Source organism: Callithrix jacchus, chromosome 8 (genome assembly GCF_049354715.1).
Source record: "Callithrix jacchus isolate 240 chromosome 8, calJac240_pri, whole genome shotgun sequence".
Lineage (NCBI taxonomy): Eukaryota > Metazoa > Chordata > Mammalia > Primates > Cebidae > Callithrix > Callithrix jacchus.
In genome coordinates, this window is record NC_133509.1 from 114138592 (window position 1) to 114157346 (window position 18755).

An 18755-nucleotide genomic window follows, 5' to 3' on the forward strand; every position below is an offset into this window, starting at 1 on the left:
CGGTGAAAAGGGAATGTATCCTTCTGAAAGTCCTTTTGTTTAAAAATATGATCAGGCTCTGAAAGAATTTTAGGTCTTGATATTAACTAACAGAAGACATGTACTTATTAAAATTTTATATGAAATAGGGGTGAACTGGGGCCTGATTGGTTGATATTGGAATTTGATTTATCCCCAGAAGTGCCAGGATATTAAGCCTCTGTTACTCTGCAAGTGATACCATTTTGCTTCTGGTGAGTGAGGTAAATCTTAGGTTAGAATTGGTAAAACCTCAAGACTTTCAAAGACACACAGACTCCTATTGTATACTTACTCAAGTTCTTTTAATTATTTACAATTCCCTGCAAAGAACATTCTTGGGGGTGAGTCCCAGAACAGAGGTGAGTCTCCAGCTGTGAAAACCATAGCAAGTACGGCAGGAAGCATCTTCGATTCAGAACAGAACTGCCACTCATCTTTCCATCAGAACAGGGGCAGAAAGTTCCTGCTGATACTGATGGATGCCACAAATCAGCTCTAGTTGTTCTCTGATCCATGTGGGCCTTGGACTTGGTGCTATCCTGGCAACCAGATTCATTGCTCAAGGAGGTGAGATAAAAGAAAGCAGCCTAACCAATGGCCAGCTCAAATTGGGAGCTCAAATGACAGGGCCTCAAGGAAGTCAGCCTCTGAGAACCAGCCTGTGATAATGGGACTCTCACCTATTTGTCTGCTTTTGGGGTAGATCCAGACACCATAATGTGTCAGCAGCCTTTTAGTTGCTGAGACAGTTGTCCCAGAGTACACAGACTCAATCTAAATCTCTCCAGTATGTTGTCAATGAATTTATGCCACATTGATTTTCTAATTTGCAGTTTTTAAGTCAATGTACTTTATTTTCTTTTAAAAATAGTGTTTTATATTTTCATGCTATAACATATTTCCATTATATTAAAATTGGCAAGTAAAGAAAAAAAAATATGTGAAGTCATTACTATCATTTTCCCAGAAGTGATGTGCTAACAATCAGACATATTTCATCCCCAATTTTTTTCTATAGACACTTTCACTTTACCATATTGTGTACTTGGGTCTATTTTCAACTCTGAGCCACCTGCTATATTGAACAGTGTTTCTACAGACACCATGCTGTTTCTTCCTTCCTTCTTTCACTCAACAATCATTTACTGAGCATTTTGAGAAAATCTGGGAGGACAGAGATAGAATGCTTTTGCATTTTATCTGGAGTCAACTAGTTAGAAACCAGAAACAACTATCTTGAATCTCTCTTGTTATTTGTACCTTTACAATCCCTTCACAGAATAGGTCCACAGTCTTAATTTGGTAACTAAATGAAAACAAAATGGAATTCATCAATGTGGATTTGTTTTGTATTGGCTCAAAGTTACTGGCAATCTGTGATGACATGCACCACTCCCCACCATAGACATATACGTTCAAATGCAGATGCTGTATTAGTCTGTTCTCAAGCTGCTAATAAAGACATATCCAAAACTTGGTATTTATAAAGGAAAGAGATTTAATTGACTCACAGTTTCACATGGCTGGGGAGGCCTCACAATCATGGCAGAGTGTGGAGAAGCAAGACACATCTTACATGACAGCAGGCAAGAGGGCTTGCGTAGGGGAGCTCCTGTTTATAAAACCATCAGATTTCCCGAAACTTAATCACTACCATGAGAATAGTGTGGAGGAAACCACCCCCATGGCTCAATTATCTCCACCCGACCCCGTCCTTGACACATGAGGATTATTACAATTCAAGGTAAGATTTTGGTGAAAACACAGCCAAACTGTATCAGCGGTACATACAATTTTATGTGTTTGTGAAGAAGAGGCAATTGTGGAAACTACTTAAAAAGTGTAATGTCAGTCTCATGAGTTGGGGAGAGTTAAATGACCCTGTAATGACACCTCTGGGCTTGCATTTTATTCTTGATCACTAATAAACCATTTTTCATTGTCCTCTGTTTCAGTAAACCCATAAATCTAGGGTTCACAAAACGGAGATGAAAGAAACCAGCTGCTAACTATTTTGATAGGAAACCTTTCCTACTTGGAGAAGGATGGGTAAGGAGGTGGAGAATGAGCTTCCAAGGCACAGTTTTGATTTTCCAGAAAAACTCATCTTCTTAAAATTGATAATCTCACCAACATGAGGCCTATGAACTGACTTGTAACAGCCTAATGTCAATATATCGGTCTGAGCTGTTAAACGCAACTCTTTGCAAAACATTTAGCCATTTTCAGAAAAGGTTTTTTTTTTATTCAAGCTAGGTTTTCTTCCTTTATTTGAAAAAGAAATATGACACTTTTAGGAATATGATTATATATACATATAAGGAGGAGAAGCAGAATACTTAAAAGGCAAGCATTTCCTCTTTTTATTTGAGAGAAAGAAACTCCCAGGCAATCAGAACAGAATATTCCTAACCTTACATTTGATCCACCCACTGAGTTACTGAATAAATGCTTAATATGTCAGTGAGTCCACAAAGTTTCTTTTCCTGCGTCCTTTAAACTGGTAGATCTCAATCACCTCTACTGTAATGTTATCCTGAGAAGCTACAAACCAAGGGGAACTCACCACTGATTCTTAGTTTATGAGGGTTTCTCAGGAGAACATACAGCTAAAGATCTCTAACGTTTCTCCTTGGTAGACCTCTTCTTGCTCTTCATGAGGATATCATACTAAATGACTCATTAGTAATTTATCAGAGCTTTTTCCTTCCCCAACCCGTTCTCCTTAATGCGTTTTTTGTTTGTTTGTTTGTTTGTTTTTTACTTTTTCCTGTATTTAGAATACAGAAGTCCAGGCTCAGTGGGAACCCAGAAGGGAAGAAGTTAAAAGACCAAAATGACTGTGAAGCTGAGAAATCCAGATCTGGAAGGAGTTGCATCCTCATAGGTGCTCATCCTCACAAATGCTCACAGAAGTCCATATGATACTGCTTGCATTGCCTGGGGCTTTATGAAAGGAGCAGGGTAATGCAAGATTAGTTATTGTCCAAATAGCAAAAAGCATGGAAGTCACCAGTAGCCTGCAAACTCTTTCCTTTTGGCTCCTCTAGCACTTACAACATTTTTATGCCTTTAACCTTACTTGATTATTCTATATTTTCTTATCTACCAGATATAAACCAGGATGGTTGGGGGCCATTATGTATTGAGCACTGCCCAACTCAATTCACTTAGCTTGCAATGTGACTGGCTCCTCTCCTCTAGAGGTGCTCAAGGTGCAACCCACGTAACCACACCTGATAGTCATGTTGTCAGTGCCCAATCATATTTTAAACACTTCGAGGGCAGAGACTATGAAATAGAGAAAGGTTTGAATAGTTATTCACAGCATTCAGTTAAGCTGAAAAAGTGAGAAGATGAGACTAGCTCCACTGACTCCCAGAAAAAGTGATTTGGTTTCCCAAGGGTGAAATCTTCCCCCACAGACAGGTACTGTTTGGCAATATGTTTTTTTAAACCTTTAGAATTGTAATGCTTTTTGCTGGGTTATATGTTCTCAAATTTTGCCTCAAGCTCCATCATTCCCTGTTTTATTATGGTAAGCTTATCCCCACGTTTATATACCTGCCAGGCTATTGGAGATATTTTGATATGTGGCTTGACTTTTCTGGGTCTCGTTTAACCTCTCTAGACTGCAGTTTTCTCAACTGGAAAAATTGCCGTCATATCTGCGCTGCCTACATCATTAGACCTGATGATGATTCAAAGGAGCAATTCAGGCAAAAACTCTGTGAAGATCGCAAAACACAATATAGACTACATTGTCATTAAACTACTTGATAGTCTTATGATTTTTTATGGTAATGAGACATGATCAAATGCTACTTCGTATATGTGAGTAACACTTCTTAATTCTTATCTTGTAAAACTGAATCTTCATCCTTTGACTGATCAGCTGACCAGCATAAACCTTGGAGAATCTTAAACTTCTAAACACATTCCACTTCTCTTTTTATGGTCCTCTGTGGATTTCTTATGAGTATGCAGAGAGTGAGAGGCCACCCTACAGGTTGCCTTTCACTCAAGAGGTTGTGGCATCCTATTCATTGTCCAGTTCTGGACTTTTTTCCCCTGTTGCAGAAATTTGGTGTCACATTGCCACATGGAGCATCCCCTCTTCACTCTTAACCCTTTTGCTTCTTCACTGGTGGAGTACCCTCTTAAAACTGGAAAAGAGAAATATAAAGCTATGTGTTTCACAATGAAAGATCAATCACAAGAAACTCTCAAGCCTTAAAATACATTTAGCTTTTGAATATAATACATCATATCTGTATTTATTGGTAAAATGTTAAGCAAAATGATAGACAAAATGAGGGCCATATAAGAATCTATGGAATTGACATGATTTAGATACCCATTCAAAGCTGAGTCATGAAAAAGGTACAGTGTTTTCACTGTACAGTTTTTTTCTATCCCTGTGACATCTGAATACCACCGTTACCATTTTTGTCATATTCACCTATCACTTGGACTATTATTTCCTTAATATTCTTCTTTAAGTTGATTTATTTTACTTATATTTATTTTGAAAGCAAAATATATAATTCTAAAGTAAGTGAAAAGTCAGTATTACTTCTCACAAATAAAAGATAATTATAAAAACAAAAGCGTTAAGAACAGTTTATGTTGTTGTATTTTAGCTATGTATTATAGCCTGACAAAAGACAAGAATTAGATCTTGTTTAAAAAAAATTTAAAAATAAAGGAGGTTGGCAAATTTGTAAAAGGCTGTAAGTGCCTATTTTCTCTCTGAGGAACTAAAGATCAAAAGAAAACTTAAAAGTAATAATTTTCCATAATTGTGATTTGGAAGGATTCAGTATATGTTTTCATTATGACTTCAAATCATCTAATGTATCAAAAACATAGTCATAAACATTGGGGTAGTCATCTATATTGATTGCAGAGATTTTATTTTTATACATAGATGTTTTCAACACTATAACCTAAATTTCTGAGAAGTTACATATTTTACATTTTATTTTAAAAATCTTTCTTCCCTCACTTCTTCATTGAAGTAATAAGGGACTTCTTTAAACCAAAGTTTCCATTATGGATAATAAAACAACCATCACAACAAGAAACTACTAAATGATTACAGTTCCCAGTAGAAGTGCTTTGCATGGATATTTCACTTCATCCCTCACAACAGCTCCATAAAGCAAATGCTGTTAGAGTAACTGTCTTACAAATGTGAAAAATAAGGCTTACAGGAATGTACTAGTTTGCTGTGATCACACAGCTAGTATGTCAGGCAATCTGATCTGGCACCTGCAATGTTAACCTTTCCTGAAATAATCTTACTATTTTAAAAAAGTATTACTGGTCCGGGCGCGGTGGCTCAAGCCTGTAATCCCAGCACTTTGGGAGGCCCAGGCGGGTGGATCAAGAGGTCAAGAGATCGAGACCATCCTGGTCAATATGGTGAAACCCCGTCTCTACTAAAAATACAAAAAATTAGCTGGGCATGGTGGCGCTGCCTGTAATCCCAGCTACTCAGGAGGCTGAGGCAGGAGAATTGCCTGAACCCAGGAGGCGGAGGTTGCGGTGAGCCGAGATCACGCCATTGCACTCCAGCCTGGGTAATGAGCGAAACTCCATCTCAAAAAAAAAAAAAAAATGTATTACTAATAATGATAAGAGGCTGTATTTTACTATTTTTTTGAAAGGTATGTTTATGGTCTACATCAAAAGTTAAAAGTGACATTCAGAAACTCCTGCCCCATTGGAAAATGAAATATTACAATATGGATTGCTGTTCAGAAAGCAAGGTTAAACAAATAAAAATAAAAAAAAAAACAAAAGCATTTTAATAACCATTCTGGATTTTTTTCATTTTTAAAATGAATGTTCAACATTTCTTCCTCCTAGTGTATTGCTTTACTTCCTTAACATAATCCTATTTTATTCACAAGACTGTGAGGACACATGTTAGAGTGAGGTTCTGAGAGATGCTTTAGAGCTGGAAAAAGTGAAAAATTCCGGAGGTCTTCAGAACCCAAGAAGACTTTGTTTGGAATTGGCAGCAATGACTTCCACTAGTATTTTACCATGTTGCTATAATTGATCCCATTCCCATTTCCACTTCTTTTTATGGCAGAATTTCTTAACCTTAGAATTGTTGACATAGTGGGTTGTATACGTCTTCATCATGAATGCCTGTCCTGTGCTGGTAGAATGTATAGCAGCATTGTTGAGCTCTATCCACTAAATGCCAGTAGCATCCCCCAAGTTGTTACAATAAAAAGTATTTCCAGACTTTGTAAAATTACTCTGGTTAACCACAGCTAGGGATCACCTCAACTTGTGGTACTTTTTTGCTCATTTTACTGTTAACTGGCATCTGCCATTATTGCTGGTGGTCATGTTTTTTTTTTTTTGAGAGTTTTGCTCTTGTTACCCAGGCTGGAGTACAATGGTGCAATCTTGGCTCACAGCAACCTCCGCCTCCTGGGTTCAGGCAATTCTCCTGCCTCAGCCTCCTGAGCAGCTGGGATTACAGGCACGTGCCACCAGGCCCAGGTAATTTTTGTATTTTTAGTAGAGACGGGGTTTCACCATGTTGACCAGGATGGTCTCGATCTCTTGACCTCGTGATCCACCTGCCTTGCCCTCTCAAAGTGCTGGAATTACAGGTGTGAGCCACTGCACCTGGCCCGCTGGTGGTCATGTTACTGTTGTTGCCTTGACCTTTAGTAAAGGTTCTTTCTCTGCTCAGAGAAAGGACATGTTTAGAACCTTTTGACTCTTAATAGAAGCTCTTTTATTATTCAAGGTATATCAGTGAGATAGAAAAATGATTTCATATTGACATTTATCTAAATATTTTCACTTTGATTTAAGTGTTGAATCAACATCTCTCTCAGCTTGTCTTCCTGGAGAAGGATATTTTCTGGAGGTTCTAGTCAGGCTTAGTGGTTACCAAAGTAGGCGGGAATCTTACCAGCTAGGGGTTACTGTGGAAACCAGAAAATAAATGGACAACGCAGGGACTGCTTTTTGGCTAGTATAATATTCCAGAATCTCTGAGGCTTGTTTTTAAATCAGCATAAACTGGTTTTATGTCTCACTTTTGTCTTGTAGAATTATAGAAAGCAGCAAATACTTATCTTGGCCTGTCCTGTCATGACATGAGCCAAAAACTGTCTTATTCGTAGATTCCCTGTGTAGGGGGATAGTTGCCTTATCACCATTGGAGGGAAACACTGCTGAAACCTTTGGAGACCCCAAAGTTATGTACTCTCATTTGATGGATATGTGACTCAAAGTTCACATTGACCACATCAATTCAAAATCTTACCTATTATAGCTGTAAAAGAACTCTGGGTACTTTGTTGGGAAGGATGATGGAGAAGGGATAAGTGAAAATGCAAAGTATTATGTATAACAAAAGACCTGAGAAATATTTTAGGCTTGAGAAGACCTCTATAGGGGAAAGATATTTGTGATGGGACTAGTAAGCAGCACTTTTCACCTATTGCCATTTGAAAATTGCCTATTAACATATTGCTTTTTTTTTGAAATGCTGCTATGAGAAGGCAGGGATGAGAAGGGGATTGTGATTGAGTAAAGATCCATTCTTAGAATCAGGTACCCATTTGTAAATTGTGATGTTCTGTACACTAAGAAGATAATATATTTTTTCCTAACATGGTCCATATTTTCAGCTTCTTACTCCACTGTATTCAAATGTAGTGTGATTCTTTTTCTCCTTTATGCCAGGTGACTTCCCCCTGTGTATAACCTCTCAGAAGTACTTCTTTCTACTTCCCTAAATCAAAAGTTCAGCTTATGTTGTGTCAAAAAGGCCCTGTTAAGGCACGTCACACCTTCCTACAGCACATAAGTTATAACTTATTTATGTATTTACTTTGAGGTACCATTCCTGAGTATCTAATAGTGAGATTAATGAGCCAGTTAATGTGGCATAAATTTGGGGTAGAAATCATTTTGAAAACCTCACAAATACCTACTACTATGATGTGTGAAGCTTTGGGGTTTTATGGCTGCAACTCAAGCAAAGAAATATTATTTGAAAGAGGTGATTTGATGTTAGTATTTAATAAAATGTACTTGTTTCACTTACTGTTGAATAAGCACCCTTCTTTACTATCATCACTGGTTTTTTTATTTAGGTCTGTGAATTTATCCTTTATTATGGCTTACCTTTGAAGATGGTGGCATAATTAGAGAGTTACAAGGGGACTTCTGAAAGTTGTAGATAAATTGAACTAAAAGATAAAAATAAAAAAATAATTTTATTTCTCAACATAAGCTCCATCAAGTTCAAGACATTTTTGTAAGCTATGATATCAGTCATTTAGTCCATCCTTAAAGAACCAAGGGTCCTGAAAATGTAACCAGGCTAATGCAGTCTTTTTGACATTATTAACTGAAGAAAACTGGGTACCCTTTAAAGACATTTTAAGATTAGGAAACAATATTGGGAGCCAAATCAGGGGTACAAGGTGGTTACCTAATTACTTCCCATCAAAACTAGCAAAATTACTCCCGTTTGATGGGGAGAATGAGCAGGAGGGCTGTTGCGGTGAAGGACTCTCTGGCAAAGCTCTCCTGAGTGTTTTTTTGTTTGTTTGTTTTTTGTTTGTTTTTTTTTTTGGTTTTCTTTATGTTTTGCAAAAGGTTTGGCTAACTTTCTCAAAACACTCTAATCATCAGCAGGTGTTACTGTTCTTTGGTCCTCCATAAAGGCAGTGAGCAAAATGCCTTGAGCACCCTCCAAAACTGTTGCCATGACCTTTGCTCTTGACTACTCTGCTTTTGCTTTGATTGGACCACTTCTACCTCTTGGTGGCCATTGCTTCAATTGGGCACTGTTTTCAGAATCCTACTGATGAAGCCATGTTTCATCTCCTGTTACAATGCTTCAATGACCTGTTTGAGGATCTTGATCTCATTTGTTTAAAATTTTCCTTTAAACTCTGGTCTTGTCTTCAGCTTCTCTGGGCACAGTTTTCTTGAAACCGATTGGGTGAAAAGTTTGCCCAATGCTAGCTTTTCAGTAAGCATTGCTAGTGAACCAATTGAGATGTCTGTGGTGCTGGCTATTGTTCATGCTGCTAATTGATCATCCTCTCCAATTACGGCACAAACAAGATTATTTTTTTCTACAGAAATTGAATGGATGTTCTGCTGCTGTGGGTTTCATTCTCAAAATCATTTTATCCCTTCTTAAAAATAATTACTCATTTTTAAACTGCTGACTTATTTTGGCCATTCTCCCCAAAACTTTTTATATCGTCAATAAGTTTACCATTGTTTTACCCATAAATTCACCACAAATTTGATGTCTGTGCTTGCTTCAATTTTAGCAGAGTTTGTATTGCTCTGATAGGGGCTTTTAGAAAATGAATGCCTTATTTCTCTTACTTCCTCAAACTAGATCATGTTCAGACATGTTGTAACAAGTTAGTGCAAGTTTATTTTGATACAAAGCCAAATAGAAATCTATGTATATTTTTTCTTATATGCATTTTCCATGAACTTTTTGAAGACCCCTCATATATTCATCTACCTATATGGCCTGTGGGAAATCTTACAATGGAAATTGAAGACACAGGTTTACTCATTGGAATGAAATGGCTTATAGGAAATTCCCACAGCTGGCTAAAAAGAGTTGAGGCAACCTCTTCCCTCTCCATGGTGCCAGTATCTCCCAAAGCTTTTCCTCCTCAGTACTAAATCTTTGCTGCAATACACCTTCTTCAAAGGTGCTTACAAAATGGCCTCATTTCAAAGAATGAAAGGTATTTTAACAGTTACACTGCAGCTGGAATTTTAAAGCCCAGAACTTTAAAATAAATAGATAAAAAGAAGAAAAATAAAAACTCTATACAAATTCTTAATCTTAATTTACTCTCTGTGTAAAATTGTCATTGCCATAATGACTTTAGTCTTTTCTCTGACCTGGATTCTCCTACTCCCACCTTTTAAAATTAATCCATTCTGTGTTGTGCCTATTATAACTTAGCACATTGTAGGTTCCCCATTAGTTTTCTTGCTTTATTCACCTGCATCCTCACACATCGTGTGATTGTGCTTGCAGAGCACATTGAACTGCAACACATTCTTTCACTCCAAAATCTGTCACCAAAAAGCAAAGCAAAATCTTTCCCTCCTTTGCTGAATGGATGGCTGGGTGGATAGTTGCTCTTTGCACATATTCATGTTGAGTAGGTGCTGTATAAAATCACTTGTTCTTTTTTTAATGTGACTCATGACAAAATTATCCCAGCTTTCAGTAATCTTAAGGAAAAAAAAATACTTGCCATCTGCAATTTACTGCTTTTAACCTGAAAAATAGGATCTAAAATGATACTCAGATACTTAAGAGGCTTCACGTGTTGTAGGCAGAAGCTGACAGATGGCACATGGTAGTAGGCTGGTGCCTTATAAGAAGGGAAGACAGGCAGGTAGACAATGGGATGGAAAGCTTCTTGGGAAAAAGTCAGACAACTCTTCAAGCAGAGACAATTAATTATTTCCTATATTCTGTAAATAGCCTGCTTATACAAATAGCTGACGTCCTCAGTAAGACATAGCAGTGAATCTATGGGAAAGGAATCTGTAAATAATAATGCAAGGGAGCTTCTCTTATGTCTATTGCTAAAGGGATTATCTTAGCATTCAATTTTAAGCCATGTAACCTGGAATGCTTAATCAATGTAAAATTCTTGTTCTTACTCTTCATGTGATGTATAGACTTGGATTCCTATATTAGGAGAATAACTTTTCTCTTTTAAATAGCACCATAATTTTCCTTGAAGGTAGGGGAGAAACGGAGTAAAGTAGAGCAATTTTCAAAACTCTGTCTTCCATGGGCCATATTCCTACTCATCTGTGATATCTAATGTAATAGATTTTCAAGAATAATTTGTAAAATTGATATTTGGAGAAGTTTATACATACTTCTTAATCCAAAACTATAGAAACTTCTACATTCTAGAATTTCAAAGAATGTGTCTCTGTCAACTGTATTCTGAAGGTAAGAGACATTTGACATTTGATTGCTTCAATCAACATTTTCCAATGCAGATCACTAGACAGAAATGCCTTGACAGGGCATTATGTATTTGATACATAATGATTATTTGCCTTGACTTTTAACAAAGTCCCATTTAGACAGTTTGAAAGACTCAAAGGCAAATGTGATTGGATGTGTGCTAAAGCATGTGCAGTATGTGTTTTGAAATATCTTTAAAAGTTCCTAGGATGTGGCACATATCATTCACTCACAGCTGAAAATCTCTAAGTTGAACAAAGACACATATTTGCTTTGTTTCATGACGCACTCCATGTGTGACTTAAATGGAAGAGTAAAGCCTCTAGTTTGTAGATTTTTGCTTTGGGAGACCGGGAGCTGTCCATAGTTCTGAATGGGTTATGCTTTAATGAGGATAGGAACAGTGTGCAAAGGAAAGTGACGGGGATCCCCTGACCTGCACTGACTTTAGCAATAAAGGCACTAGAATAGTAAGATCCATGGAATTTACCAAAGTATGAGTAGAAACAAGTGGTAAAGGCAGTCCAGACTGTAGTTCAGTCTAAGAACATCTAAGCTGCAGGTTCAGCCATAAAATTGGAGCCCTGTGGTTTATCTCAAGGCAGTAATTTTTAAAGGGGGGTTTGAATAGTCTTTCCAACTGTAGCTATATTACCTGAGGCAATTAGTTTACCTGTTTTTAAGGCAAGCAAGTTGGGTCTGATTGTTATTTGAAATCAAATGACAAAGCCAGATGAGGCTGTGCTTCCTCTACTCCCCATTTCCTCTCCTTTCCATCACGGTTTTCTCCACCCTGCCTATCCTCATTTCTTTTTGCCTTCCTTTTTTCCTTTCTACTCTTCTCTATTCTCCTCCCACTCTTTAATTTCTCCTCTTTTGCACCCCTGTCCTCTTTCCTTCTCTTCCTTTTTCTCTCTCTTTTTCTTTCTCTGTCTCTCTCTGTCTCTGTCTCTGTCTCTCTCTGCATGTGGACTGAATTACCTCTTGAGTCAGCATTTAAATTTTGTAACTGGATGTTATGGGTATTTATAGGTTTCACTTTGGGAGAACCTGATCAGTGGTGGACTTTAGAGTTACTTTGACATGTTTACAAAAATAAACTTATCAGTAGTTTTAGAGACCGCCATTTGAGCAATTATAGTCTACCTTCACAGAGGCTTGGTAGGCTTACCACAATTTAACCTCTTCCATCATTCGTTCTCTGCTCTGTGAAACAAATACTGTACTCTTCTTCAAGCCCAGGTGAATAGGGCTTTTCTAGGAAATTCTTTGGAATTATAAGAAAATAATTCTTTCTATGAGAAAGGAAAAATTGGTGGCTTTCAAAGTAGATTATTTACCATCTCTCTCAAGAGAGATAAACCATAATCTTTAACAAAACCATATTCTAATGATGTCATTGGCCACAGCGTCTTCTATCCCAAAGGAGATGCAAATAACTAAATTCCTGTCCTGATGCAAATATAAGAAATGCAGTGATGACCTGACAAGTCTAATTTCCTTCTTGTCCTTGCTATACTCTGTTTACCCCCATTTTAAATTATCTCTTCCTCATTTCTCCATATTATTTAATTTAGTAAGCAAATGTCCCCTGGTATAAGCTGTGTAAATATTATAACTGAATTACTGTCTGTTTACTTAACTCATTACAGAAAACTATGATAAGGTTTTTAATTACAAAATTAGCTTTGCCAAATCAATTGCTTTCATTTAATGAACTTCAGAAGGTGGTACAAAGAGGATAAAAATCATGCCCTTTCCCATGTTATTTAGGGTACTTTTTTCTAAAAATAATTATTATATAAAAATTGCCAACAACAATAAGATTTTCTTCCTTGTCTGTTTTGTGTGATTCCTTTAAACTGTTAATTTATGCTAAACTTGTTCAGCTAAGATTTCATGAAATATTCCTCTTGAACCTATATTTTATTCTCAGCATTGTAATGAATATCTCACTCTGACTTCCCTAGATCTTCATTTACTGATTTGTTTCTAATCTTCTCCTTCATAACCTTATGAATAAGTTTTCTACGTAGTGCCTTGTACTCTTTAGACCTGTCACTTATCACTTCTTCTTCTTAGGATACTCCTCTCCACTATACTTTTTATGTCTACTCTGGTTATACATTTTTAAATTCTTTAGCACACATAAACATATCTGATAAAGCAAGGTGAAGCTCAAAAATGCTTTATCTTGTTTGCATCTGACAAACTGGGGTTATCCTGAACTCTCAAGCAAAACACAATAAAATCCTGACAACAAAATGAAGTGACATTTATGCTTACAAATATCCTTCCTTGTTTTCTCTATTTTCATTCTAAATGTAAATATCTAGTCCATTTCATTATGTGTCTAATAATCATTTTACTTTTACCTTAATCTGTTTGGTAAAAGTTATGAAAATGGCTGTTACAGAATTATAATTTCCATAGAGAAACTTCTGACATATTTTACCAAATATTTTTGAAATGTTACACTTACAGTCAAACTTAGAGAGGATTCTTTTGGGGAAAGGGTCTACCTTATGAAAATGTGGGAAATTCTTTCTATTCTTTCCCTTTTTTCATGCCTAGTTTCCTAATATTAGATTATTTATATATACTAGTAATTAAACTTATTTCAAAATCTAAAGCTAAGGGAAATTAATGGGTCATTGCTCAGAAAAATTCATAGTAATTGTAAGTTTTCTAACACTGTCACAACATTTGATCAGCAGTGTCCTTACTGAAATTTTATGGTTTCTTCCTGTAGACAAGGCCACAAGCAAATGAAAGCAGACTTAAAATATTTGTACCTATAGCTGGAAAATCAAGTCATAAATGGGGAACTACATATTACTGCTATGCCACATAATTTGGGAGCTATAAATCTAGGATATCATATTTCTTTTTTACGAATGTTGTAGTATTAATAAAAAATTCTCAATGTGTTTACAAATAAATTGGCATTAAATCTATGAATTCTTTCTTTAGCATTCCTCATTTTAGCCAAACTGTTGGTGGTTGAGTTGCAAATGGTTATTGCCTAGTGAGATATGACCTATGAAGAATAATCTGTTTCACTGGATCTCTTGGTTTGGAATGTAGCGTATGCTTGTCCAGGTCCACTTCTGATGACCAGGTCTGTTGGTTCTCTCTACTGCCTGAAATAGCATAATAATTAATTCAAAAGATGGCTGCTTTTCCCTAGAAGTCTTTAGGACCTTTTAAGATGACTAAGTCTATAGAAGAATGAGAGGGAATCTTTGATTTATTTGTGGTCTAGAGGTGTCATAACTGTGAATCACAAAGTTGTGGTGCAATGGACTCATCTCAGAAGATTTTCTTCATGAAATTAAAGTTTCATTTTGTCTTAAAAGATTCCACTCTCATGCAATTTTGTGTGTTCTCATCAAAGCCAGAATCCAGCTTCCTGATCTAGTTAACTGGGAATCTATATAGACACACACAATACAACCTCTGGGGCCTGTTTTGCAAGCAGTCTTTATGTCATGACTTAGAATACCACATGAGAAATTTCTCCATGAAGAGAGATGACTGCTTTTGACAGTTGGCTTTTCCCAGTGCAGTCATTGGACTGCACATGACTGATGTGTGTGCATGTTTGGGGAGGGGTCTTCATTCTCTGGAACTATAATGTCAGGTTTCATATTGTCTGAGATCAGCATCTCTTCAGAGGCAACCATGCACTACTTTCTCCCCAAACCACCTTCCCTCCTGACCATAACTGGTTATATAATCCTGCATCTTCTATTATCCTGACTGCTGATCCATGGCTGATGGCTATGCCAGGTCTCACAACACCACGCACTTTTGATTACTGCACTCTAAGCTGCTTAATAAGACAATTAAAAATGATTTACAAATGGCCATCACAATGCAACTGGGGATCAGAAAGAGAATGTTCTATCTGCTCCAATATTAAAAACTCCGCATGCCCTTCTACAGTTCCTTCTGCAGCTGTCTTTGATTCCAGTATTGGTTTACTTCGTTTTTAGATTTTTGTTGTTGTTGTTGAATATCATTTTAAAATAGTTCCTCCTAAATAATATATAGCTGGAAAGAATTCAAGGGATGTGTTACAGATGCTAGATTGGTGTGAAATCTTCTTCCCTTTAGTGGGGTGAACACTGCCTAGAATTCTAGCGTAGTTCAGAAGTAGTACAAATGGTCTTTCACCATGCCAGCTCCTTCTCAGTTTGAGGGTCAAACCTAATTTAAGCACTGACACATCCATCTTGATCATTTCCTCTTTCCTCCTATTGTTACATTGATTAAAATGGGCAACTCTCCCAAAGATTCTATTGTGAGTCACACAAACGTTCATCTATAAAAAATGGAAATTTATCAGAAATAATGACCTTGATATTTTGAATGTAATAACTGAGAAACTAAAGTAGAATCTCATCTTGTATGTGTTGAAATGCTCATTTTTTGTTTAGTTTTTTCTTGTCCAGAGAAATGAAAATTGATATTAGCCCAAATATTAAGAAGATTGTCTATTTTTAGTGCTGAGACCCAAAGATTAGTTAGATGGGCATTGGCAGGGTTACCATAACTTTTCTTAGGAAGGGCGTGTGGAATGGATTTTAAAAAAAGAAGGATTTTTGAAGCCAGATATTCCTGTATCTTATTCTTGCCTCTGTTACTTAGTAAAGTGTGGGACTTTGAGCAAGATGCTGCATCTGTCTGAGATTCCATTTTCTTTTCTGTAAAATGAATACACTAATCTTAACATCCAGGGTTGCCATGAGAATTGCACAAGGTTATCTATGTAAAGTTCCTGGCACACAGTAGGTGCTCAGAAAATATTGATTACTTTTAATCCTGTCATTGGGGAGCACGGATGATAAAACATTTATCACTGTTACTGGTGGTGTCCCTGGTATATCCTGGCAAATGCAGTGAGATACTAAGCAATTGATGCTGAAATTACTTTTTCAGCACTAGATTGTAACATTTTTATGACAATTTGAAAATTAACCCATCTCATGTGTATCAATAGCCCAGTTTTGTGCTATTTTCAAATAATATGAAGGCTACAGTGATGGTGGCCACATGATATGAAGGAATTTTATTTACATCAAACACCCCACAATATTCTGTTTGCTGAACCATCACTGAAATAAAACCAATAAACCTGTCACTGGAAACCAGTGACCACTGACCCACTTATGTGATATGGATGGTTTTTTTCTGATTGCCAGTTACTGTGATTAGGACTAAGGAGGAGATAGATATTGTGATTTCCTTCAGTGCTCCCCTTGGACTCTATGTTTATTCCCTCCCTGGCTGTCTAAAGTTCTGTTTACCTTGAAGAGCCTCCCATATGTAATAGTTTATGATGGAAGACCAGCCCATTTTAGGATACTGTTCAAATTTCGGATACTCAGGAAGGCCAATCCTTAGTAAGCGCTTCTGATCAAAACATTCTTTCTTACCTCTTCTGCTTTTTAAAATTGCTTTTACTTTTCTTCCTTTCTTTTATTATTCCTATCAGGTTTATTATTGTATTTTTCTCTTCAGTGATGTCTAGTTGTAGGTTACCATTTAATCTACTACTTTATTTTTTCTGCCTCAACATTTCATCTTCTCACCCCTTGTTCACTTCTCATTGAATTTTCTTCACCTAAACTTACTTGTAAGTCCCAGCGCTCTGAAGCTGCCAAAAACTTCCTCTTGCCCCTACCTGCTTCAGCCAGCATTATATGCAGATATATTAGGTACCATCTGGGTCCTACCTTTCTCATATAGACCAAGCCCAAATCTGCTTTTTTTTTTTTTTTTTGCCTTTAAGAATTATGTTTGTCAGAGAAGAGAGATAGAGAAACCAGTCCATAGCTTATCTATTTGAGCTAAAACAGAATCAATGACAATAGTGGCATAAGTACCCATTGATTTTGAGCTAGGCCTTGTGAGTTTCTGACTGCAAGGTCACCCTCCTTATGTTACCAGTATGCTGAGCCTTACCCAATACTCAGCACACCATACCTCTGTACTGAGTCACTCTGCATCAGTCCCACATTGGGGAAGAGAGCAAACCTATTGGCAGGGGATAATACAGGATGGAGTTAGCACAAAGGCTCTTTTTCTAGTATTCCAAAAATGGCTTTCTTGCCATATACTTGACCCAGCCAAACTGTTGTGTGAGAATATTTACCTTGAAGTTGGTTATTAGAGGGAGATAGTTGATATTCACATATTTGATCTCAGTAGACAAAATGGATAGTATAGGGAAATATTTTTTACTCCACACAAAACTTAATGTATCATCTTCTAGGAAAGTGTCTTACATTCTTCTGTATTTTAATAACATGTTAAAATTATGATAAATGTATAATGGTTTTAAATATTTTTAGGTGCTCATCTCTTTCTACTGTGACAAATCGAAGTTTCTTTTCCTGATTATTCTTGATTATAGTCTTTCCTGCAAGGCCAGTGTTATCTCCCGTTTCTTTCCTTGACTCTACCGAGCCTGGTTTCCTCACTGTTGACTGTCCTATCATGTGTGTTCATCTTTGCATTCTTCTTGAAGCCTATAATGCCTTTCACTATGTTCTCTATCTTTGCAAATATAGCATTTCCTTCCAAAGTCAGTTTCAAGTTTTTCCTGGTCACAAAAATCACCACTTATATTTCTGTACATGAAATTAGAATAAAATGCAATACTTAAATTTATAGGGTCTTGTATTGTTTCCTGTGCTATTAAGTGTATCACTTTGCCTCATTCATTTGAGTACAAATTGCTTCAAGTTAAAGGAATGTGGAGACGATGGGCACTTCCCTGGTTCATGTGGTGTTCTTACAACATTGATCACAGCGCATAAATGAGTGTGTGATTATCAATTGGTTAGTGGCTGGCTTGATTTAGATAGTCATTCATTCATTCCTTAATGATGGTTTTCTAGACTATGGATTACAGATGCTCTCTTTCATCCTCAGCCAGCCTTGAAAATATGTTAAATTACATGTTATTCTTTGCCTTAGATTAGTGTTTGTTATTGTGAAAGAATTGATTATAGTGCTAACAACAACAACAACGATAGAATTCTTTGGTGTGACAATAGAGGTCATCTGTTATGATCAACTGTCGAGTCATCTAACATTTATTGAGCACCTACTATTTGCTGGGGCTGCATTTGCTGTGATATAATGAGGGAACATGTATACTTCAATCATAAACTCAAAGATAATAATGAGAGAGGGAGAAAAGTACACTCAAAGCTCATGTGACAGGAAGGTGGATGAAAGCAATTAATATGGTGAAGGATAGAAATTTATCAGAGGGATACTTCAGAGAAAGTACTTGGAATTGCTGTGGGCTTGTGGCTTGTTCGTTAAACCTGACTGGATTTCTGTGCTAGGGTATAACCTAAAGAGACAGTAGGTATGTAGGTCTAGCAAAAGTTGATTTTAAATGAACTGGAACTAAGAATGAAGCCTTGGTTGAACTTCTACATTAGTCCTCCTTTTCTCTTGATCTCCTTTATTAAAAAAAATAGAAGTTAGCTACAGAAGACACACAGTAAGGTCTGAGCTCTCTTGGTCCATGGGAATTATGAATTATTTTTGCTCTTATTAATGAATTGTGCTGCACTTTAACTCAGACTGAAGTAGTGCCTATCTCAATAGAAAAGTGACCTCTATTTGGAATCAACCCAATTGATACAGAGAATCATGGGGCGTTTTGTCTCCCCCAAGAATAACT

The 18755-nt window shown here is 36.7% G+C and overlaps 1 protein-coding gene across 45 annotated transcripts in view; it reads left to right on the top strand.

The window, feature by feature from the left end:
- The window catches only part of NRXN3 (neurexin 3), a 1708033-nt gene that overhangs the window by 993840 nt on the left and 695438 nt on the right, over positions 1-18755 (top strand). The window lies entirely within an intron of this gene.